The sequence below is a fragment of the Argiope bruennichi genome, chromosome 11 (genome assembly GCF_947563725.1).
Source record: "Argiope bruennichi chromosome 11, qqArgBrue1.1, whole genome shotgun sequence".
NCBI classification, from domain to species: Eukaryota; Metazoa; Arthropoda; class Arachnida; order Araneae; family Araneidae; genus Argiope; species Argiope bruennichi.
In genome coordinates, this window is record NC_079161.1 from 23,580,179 (window position 1) to 23,589,000 (window position 8,822).

The window sequence follows — 8,822 nt, forward strand, 5'->3', positions numbered from 1 at the left end:
CTAGAAAATCCATGTTTTTCACATGGTCAGTTATATGATGGATCCTCACAAAACGGACATCCGAGTAATGTATTTGTTTTTACTGAAGACGGAGAAACAAAAAAATTTGTTTGCCCTAAAGCACTTGAGTGAAAAAGTAAAAAAAAAGAAAAAAAAAAAAAGAATAAATTTTAGTTATACTTTTTATTTATATATCATTCAATTTCAATGAGTGTATTCATTGTTCTTAATTAAACAAGACAACTATTTCAAATTTCAAACGATATATCCAAAATTATTTCTTTTACGGCATCAAAACGCCGAGTACCAGCTAGTATTAAATTAAAAGGGTAAAATGATTCAAATGTAAAGATATGGCTAAAATGAAATAGAAATAATTCTATTTTCTTCAAAATCAGCTTCAGTTCCGGTCATACTTCTCTGTGTTCGCCAAATTTTTGCAACTCCAACGAAGCGCGAACATAATTTTTCTTAGGAAAGCAAACAGTTTCGAGGTTCTCGAGCGGAAACGGATATTTTCTGATCTGGTTCACGATACCGAGGCAATAAATTCCAGTTGGCCGAATGCTCGACCGTCCGACCAATCATGGCAAAAAGCGTTATCAAATCCGGTCGGCTGATCTGTTGTCGAACCGAGAAATCAAAGCGAAGAACTAATAGTTTACCGCTTTTACATGTAAAAAATGAAAAAGAACGAGTATTATTGAGTAAACTGAAAGAAAGAGACAATAAGAAAAAGACATTTTTGTCTGTATAGAGTTGAAGAGTTTGAATCTGCGTCTGGATTGGAATGCTATCATGAATTATTATATATTTGGACAGTAAAATAGAGGAATTTATGTTATAGCAATCTAATTAAGAGAAACCGCTATATTGTTATGATAAAAGAACAAATGTGTAGATTTGGTGGCATTAATGGAAGGTTTTAAAAAACGAGTAATAGACAATTTTTTAAAGTAACAAATTGTTATTATACAATTATAGAAAACCAGTTGCCTCTCCAAAATGTTCTCGCATTCTCTCTCATAAAGGGGTTATCCTTGAGAAAGAAATACATGGCATTGGCTTACAATAGTTAGGAAATATTTTTTGGCGTGAATTTTTTTATCATGTCATCCTTGGCGAGCTTTTTGGCGATGAATTCCAGGCATTCGGTTAATAGTATCCAAAAACCGAATTTGTGTGTCAGACGCGTTTTTCCCCAACTGACTGAAATCAAAATTTGGCACTTGTAGTCACAAAATCCCGCACTAAATTCGATATATTTACGTTTTTAAGTTATACATAGTTATGAAAATACAGACCGACAGACAGTCAATCCATTGTTGGTTTTGTCTCAAAATTTGACAGATGTCTGCATTATAGATGTTAAATCTGTGTATGAAATTTAATCTATCTCGTTCTCTTCGTTTTGTAATAATCGTGTTAACTTATAGACGGACAGACGGACTTCCGCTGAACAGGTTTTACTCAAAATTTGATAGAAATCTGCACATTTGGTGTGAAGTCAGTTTACCAAATTTCATCTGTTTAGCTCAAAGCGTTTTGAGTTGACACACAGACATAAATCTCATAATGTGTTTTTTTTGGGAAACGTCGATATTCATAAAAAATTTGGCATTTTTTCGCGATTACAATATTTTCTTTTTATATACTTTATATACAAGAATGTAAAAAAAAAATAATAATTCGATGCTGAAATATTTTATTTATTTTAACGATTTGTTTATGCATATACCGATTAAGAGAGTAAATTATTGAATTAAAACATTTTCAATCATTTTAAGTTACAGTTTAAAGCCCAAATGTAAGATGAAACGACAGATAGAAAGAATTAAGAGTCACATTGAACAATGAACAGAATAGAAAAAAAGCTTTTGAAATAGAATAAATTGTCTATCAAAATTTGAAATTTAAAAATCCTTAGCATAGGGGACCATTAAAGCTAAATTATGCAGAAAATATTTTATAAAAAATATTAACATATAAAATTTTGTGAACCGGACTGGTCGTTGAAGCGGTTAATTATACGGAATAAAAAGTTAAACCACAAAATTTCTTTAAAATTTTGTCATATATGCTAGCTTACAGAGATAATCGTTGTAGGCCGCGAATCTTACCTCATTTTGTGTTATGCAAAAGGCTTTTATTGAGGCTTTTGAAAAATATTAGATTGTATAAAAATGGGGAGAAAAAAATTTGGGGCACCACGATGACTTTTAAGTAGAAAAAAATAAGAAAATCGATGTGTGAAATCTCCGCAACTTTTTCCAATGCTTCCAGATAGTGTCAAAAAAGGCCTTATCTTTCGACAAAGAAAATAAATAGTTTTTAATTTCTATCACCTTGACATACTTTTGAAAGGTTTTTCTTGACTTTTTCTATCTGTTTAGTGTTTTCATGCTTAGAGGAATCGAAAAAGTTTGCAATTAAGGCTATCTATGAAAACAAACAATATCTAAATGGCATAACATGACACTTTCTTGTGTCACTATTGAGGTCAGCAAAAAAAAGTAAGAATTGCACTTTGTTTCATCACATTTTGTTACTTATTTCTTTCCGGTATATAAAGAAAAAAATATTGTAATCGTAGACAAACCCACTGACTTTAGAAGTCAGTGATTTTAAGCCAAGTATGCGTCTCTTACTTTCCAGTAGCGCCATCTTGGGCCACGAGTACTACTTAACTACACACACGTCACAACCCTTTTTACCGGGCGGACTTCATTCATGCATTTTATTACTCATCCACAGATCGTAATTTAGATGTGAATCAGAGAACGATCACACCTGATCCAGTATCCCCAGTGGTATTACTCACAACATGGAGCACTTTGTGACCACGACAAATTCATACGTGCGCCGGTCACCACACACACGGAGAGTCTTCGGCCGACGGAGTTTGAACTCTCAATCTAAGGGACGCGAATATAATGTCCTACCAATGAGGCTATCCTGACCAACATCAAAGAAGTACAAACTTTATATGTTAACTCTCTCGTTTTAGATCTTCCAGAGTCCGAAAAACACATTTTTGGGATTATATTTGTCTGTTTGGGAACCGATAACTCAAAAACGCTTTAAGCTAGATGAATAAAATTTGGTACGTGTCCTTTATATCAAATGGGTCGATTCCTATCAAATTTTGAATGAAATCTATTCTGCAACAAAACCTGTCTGTCCGGTTGTCCAAGTGCAAGCAAACACGATAACTACCAAACATAAAAATTTGGATTTCAGGTTTACTATCTAGAATGTAGATATTTATCAGATTTGGAACCAAATTTATCCGCTTGTTTGTTTGTTTGAAAGCTGTATACGCTGTACAATAACGCTGTATTTAAAAAACGCGACGATTTAGAAAAAAATTTGGTTCACAGTTTTGGCATCTAAAGTGTAGATCTTTATCATAATTTGGATTAAATATGTTAAAGTGTTGACAGTTTGTCGCTTTCTGCATTCTTATGTATGCAAGCATTGCAACTCATAAAAACAGAGCGATCTAAATAAGTGAAATTTGGTGTGCGATATAATGATTGCAGTTGCAGTTCTGTGCCATTTTTTTGGATTTAAGTGGTTGATAAAAAATATCTTTCCGAAATACTTACTAATAAAAACATATAGATACAAATCTAACGTGTAGATTCGAATTCAAATTCTACATAAAATCTGTCAACGATTAATCATTTATCGGTTTGTACTTTCAAATCCATATAAATACGATAACTCAAAACGTAAATGTTTATAAATGAAATTTGATGTGTGATCTTTTTACTAAAATAATACGTCTGTGTCAAATTTAATTTTAGTCATTCAATAAAAGGACATCCAATTACATATACGATTTTCTTTACTATACTTCTCATACGTTCTTCTTATATGCACAACAGTAAGACACAAACAGTCTTCTGTGGGTGTAGTGAAAAATTTTGTGAAAGGGTGCTGACTCATGTATCGTTCTCAGCATCTGATTATAGTTCAAAATGATGAAATCTGTATGAAAATAGCTCCTTTCATACAATTTTAGAAGGAGGGAATTACCTAAATTAAACTGAACTTAAAAAGTTAATATTTATAAATCTTTTTAAAGCAATGCTTTCTCATAAATCAGTTGATTTTTGAAAAACTGTTCGAATCCTCATGAGCCTTCGATAAAACGGTTGTAAGATTTCGATTTCGGAAGCAGAGATTTCAAGTTCGAAACCCGATTCCAAAAAAAGAATCGTCATGTAAATAAGTGATGCTTCAAATTCATACGATGGAATATCTTCACATAAGTATGAAGCGTAAAAGTAGGATAACATGAAACTCATATTGTCATTGTCAATAAGCAGCCCAAGCGCAAACAGACTACACATGAGAAGAAAAAGAATACAATGACAAAGTGCTTGTCTCGATGGGACAGCTTCATGATGTTTCTCCATATTTTTACTTTCTAGAATACGAAGTATTGAGAAAGTATAGTAAAGGTTAAAAAAAATTCGAATTTGAGCTGTTCACAAATATCCACGTTTCTGCGTTCCAAAACACACTTCTGAAAAATTTCTGTCCGTGACAAAGGTAACTGAAAAACACTTTGAGCTAGACGGTCGGAATTTGGTATGCAGTCTTCAGTTCAAATCTGTACATTTCCATCAAATTTTGAACAATATCGTTTCACAGGAAATCTGTCAGAAAGTTGGATAAGATTCAGTGTACAGAGATTTGGCATCTGTAGTATAGACATCTGTATACTTTCAGATACATATATCCCCGGTTACCCAAAAAGGCTATGATTTAAATATATGAAATTTACTATCTTACTCTGAGGCTACCAGTGGATCTCTGTGAAAAGTTTTTGTTTCAATCAGTAGGAGAAAAAAACGTCTAAAACACAAATTCGATTTTCGGGTACTTTTAACTGGATGCCAAGAAACTCGCCAAGGATGCCACGATAGATTCAGCAAAAATGCTAAATTCACGCCAAAATTCATTCCAATAGTCTAAATCATTGCTTTGAAGAGATCCCCTATCAAATGTTCCATTTTCTGTCTCTTAGTTGTATTCCGTGAGAGGATCAGACCAAATAGTTCGAAAAAACTGGAATTGACAGGATATTTGCAGGAGTTGGCAAGTCAACACTAAGTCAAAAGTCATTGGTTTCTCGCATTAGCGATTGCTTTTTGAAATGGCTACAATGTAATATCTGGCTTTAAATCCACCGTATGTAAAAGTTTAGCTCGGAGAGATTAGCTATCTTCAAACAGCCTTAGTGTACTTTCAAAGTGAAACATTAGTCATTCTTTCTAAGTCCGAAAAAGAAATGTTGTGGCCTATTATTAAGTTACGGGAACCAAAGGATGCCAATAAGTTGCGCACAGGACATAGAGATTTTTTTCACCTTAGTCACTATCAGTGGTTCCGTAAATGTAAACTGTCTCCCTGAGGTTGGTTTTATTTTTTTCAATCTATCATCAGATTGTTTTTAACGCTCTAATGTTTCGTCCCACGGCGCCCCCTAAAGTCTCGCCCACGGCGCGTTGCCTTTACGGATATGGCCGTAAATCTGCCCTCTGGTCCATTGTAGGACCACTCTCGCCTGTTGACGTCTGTCGGGAGCTTCCCACAAACTGTAGGTAAAATGAATAGACATCAAAGAAGGGAAAGAGAAAGAAGAGGAAGAAAGAACAATAACCCCAAATGAAAGGGAAAAAAGGGCAAAATGCGTCGGATGCAAGGCGCATACGGCTATGGGAACCGGGCTTGAGAATGGTGTCCAGGACATTTGTAGTTTTTCTATCTCGTTTATTACACCACTGGTTTCCAGAGTTTGAGATCTTATTTCTCTAAAAGACAAATAGTGTATGAGGGCCTGGTACATGCTAAATCTGATATTATGGGGCAATCACCTTTTCCGTGAGTGGGACGCAGCCCAGATGTTGACCTCGCCATCTGACTGTGGCTCAAAATTGCTAGATCTGACACTAAAAACATCATTTGCATTTCATTAAAAAAAAAAAAAAAGACGCTGAAATAAAACTAAGCTGAGTCCTTGCAATCATTTGTGGAATGGTGTCTGCCCAACAACCAAAGAACAAACAATTAGTCTACTATAATTCAACAGGTGGTCCTTAATCGAAATTCATCAGCAATTTAAAGTACCGAGATCCATTCCCAAACAATCCTGCTTATAGCTTTAAAACCGATCGTTAATCTAACCAAACTAAACCCGGCCATTTCTCCGCGCGTCGCCCGCGGAACTCAGTTCGGCGAGCGGACGTCCCGCCTGCCGCCACACTCCGGCAACCCTCCCGTCCCAACCCCGACGGGCGAATCTTTGTTGTGTTTGCCGACACCTCACCGCAGCGAGGCGGCCGTTCTCACCGATCACTTCGTGGGGGTTATTGATCGCGGGGAAGGTAACCTCTCCCGGGGAGGCGCGGCGGTGGGATCGACGCGGAAGTACCGAGGCACCTTCAGCCGGGATCGCTTCCTACTGCTTGCCTGACTTCGAAAAACAGGTTGCCATGCGACGAGCCGCTGTGACCTTCGGAACGTCGTACGGAATAGTTTAATGGGTAAGAAAATACCTCGAAGTATTTTAGGATTCTGTTCGACTAATCCTGTAAAATTTGTAATTCGAAAAGGATCGTATTCAAGGTTGCGAATATTTCTGGAGGTGCGCGTCCTGGAACAATCCTTTGTAGTTAAAAGATATATTTTTGAAAAAAAAGAAAGGGGGGGGGGGAAACGCCATAACTTGAAAAGAGATCCTTGATATAAAATTTACTTGTCTCAGTTTAAATAAAAGCTATCATGGCTGGTGTATGTGCATGCGTAAATTCCACATCTCTTCCTTAACAACTGCACCCACTTAAACCAAATACTGTTCCTTACTTTTCTGTTACATCTAATATATAAAATTCTCGTGTCACAGTTTTCGTTGCCATACTCCTCCGAAACGGCTTGACCGATTTTGATGAAATTTTTTGTGCTTATCCGGTATCTATGAGAATCGGCCAACATCTATTTTTCATCCCCCTAAATGTTAGGGGTAGTCAATTATTAATTAAAAACTAACTTTCCCGCCAAAAAAATCTTCCATTTTCCACACCGCCAACTTTTCCGCCAAAAAAATCTTCAATTTTCCCCAACGCCAAATGATTTAGGCTTTAGTTCTTTTTTTCTCCCAACAGTAATGAGACTAGGGTTAAGATTTTTCGGCGGATTATTTCAAACGATTCTGTTTATTTTCTTAATGTTTTATGCATTTAAAATTAAACATTGTTAATTAATCCATGTTTCAGATTCATTCTGAAGTACTTTTGAATTAAAATAGCACAGAATAAAGGAAATTAAAAATGTCTAATCTTCATAGCGTTACCCCAACTGGCGTAGAAAAATTCACGCATTTGCGTTACGTAAAAGGCGAAGAAAATTCACGCATGCGCACTGTGTTCTGATCGTTGGCATGGCAACCCTTATCAACGGACGATTTAAATTACTTTTAGGTTAGTTGTATGCTTTTATAAGTAAATTGTATTTATGTTAGTTATATATTTTTTGTATATGCTTATAGTTTTAAGTACATCGTTTTTTAAGTAGTTTTTTTTAACCTGTTTACAATGATTTAAATTATTTTTAGGTTAGTTGCATGCTTTTGTAATTAAATTGTATTTATGTTAGTTATATATATATTTTTTATATATGCTTATAGTTTTAAGTACGTCGTTTTTTAAGTAGTTTTTTTTAACCTGTTTTCAATGATTTAAATTATTTTTAGGTTAGTTGCATGCTTTTGTAATTAAATTGTATTTATGTTAGTTATATATATATTTTTATATATGCTTATAGTTTTAAGTACATCGTTTTTTAAGTAGTTTTTTTAAACCTGTTTTCGACAGATTATTTTAAACGATTCATTTTATTTTCTGAGTGTTTGATGCATTTAAAATGAAACATTGTTAATGAATCGATCCGTTCATGATGAATCTGAGAAAATTTTGTTGACAAATTCTTGAGATATTACATAAATTAAGAAAGATATTCTTTAGTGCCCATAAAGTTTAAACGCTCAGTGACTATTATCAGTAATCATATTATTAAAAAAAAATGCTTTGTTTCAGTAAAAAAATATTATTATATTAATTGCAGATTAATCCTTTACACTTTAATTTAAAGCATAAATTCTACGAGGGGTAACAGAAAATTAGAGAGATACATATCACGTTATGACTGAAGGTCTTTATAATATTATGAGTGAATTATATGACTATCAAAATTTGAAGTTTTAAAATATTTTGCTGAAGAATAAAATATTTTGCTGAAGAAGTTGGAATTGCATAAAATATTTAATTATTAAAATTTTAACGAACACTAAGATTGGCGAACCGGCTGGTCGCCAAAGGCGGCTAGTAAAAAAAAAAAAAAAAAAACTATGTAAACATTGCATTTCATTCGCTTTATAATTGGTAGATAGCGAGTCACCTGATCTGTGATATTTGAGGTTTGTTTTGCCGGTATTGTTTAAAATACCGGCAAAACAAACCTCAAAAAATAAAAATTATTATTACATCATAGTAAATATTTATATTGGATTTGACGGTGAAATGGTGATAAGAAAAGAAAATTAAATTTTAATTAGCACCAAATTAACAGAAAACGAGTTTAAAACAATATTGCTTGTTAATTCTACTTTTTGAACACTGTTTGTGGCATCATTACTGAATAGCTTTACAGTTTCTTTACCTTATTCGAGTAACGGAAATGTTTCATCTCTCGATTAGCAATCGTCCGAATACCTCAGCAATACATATGTTAAACTTGCATTATTTTCTTAAAAT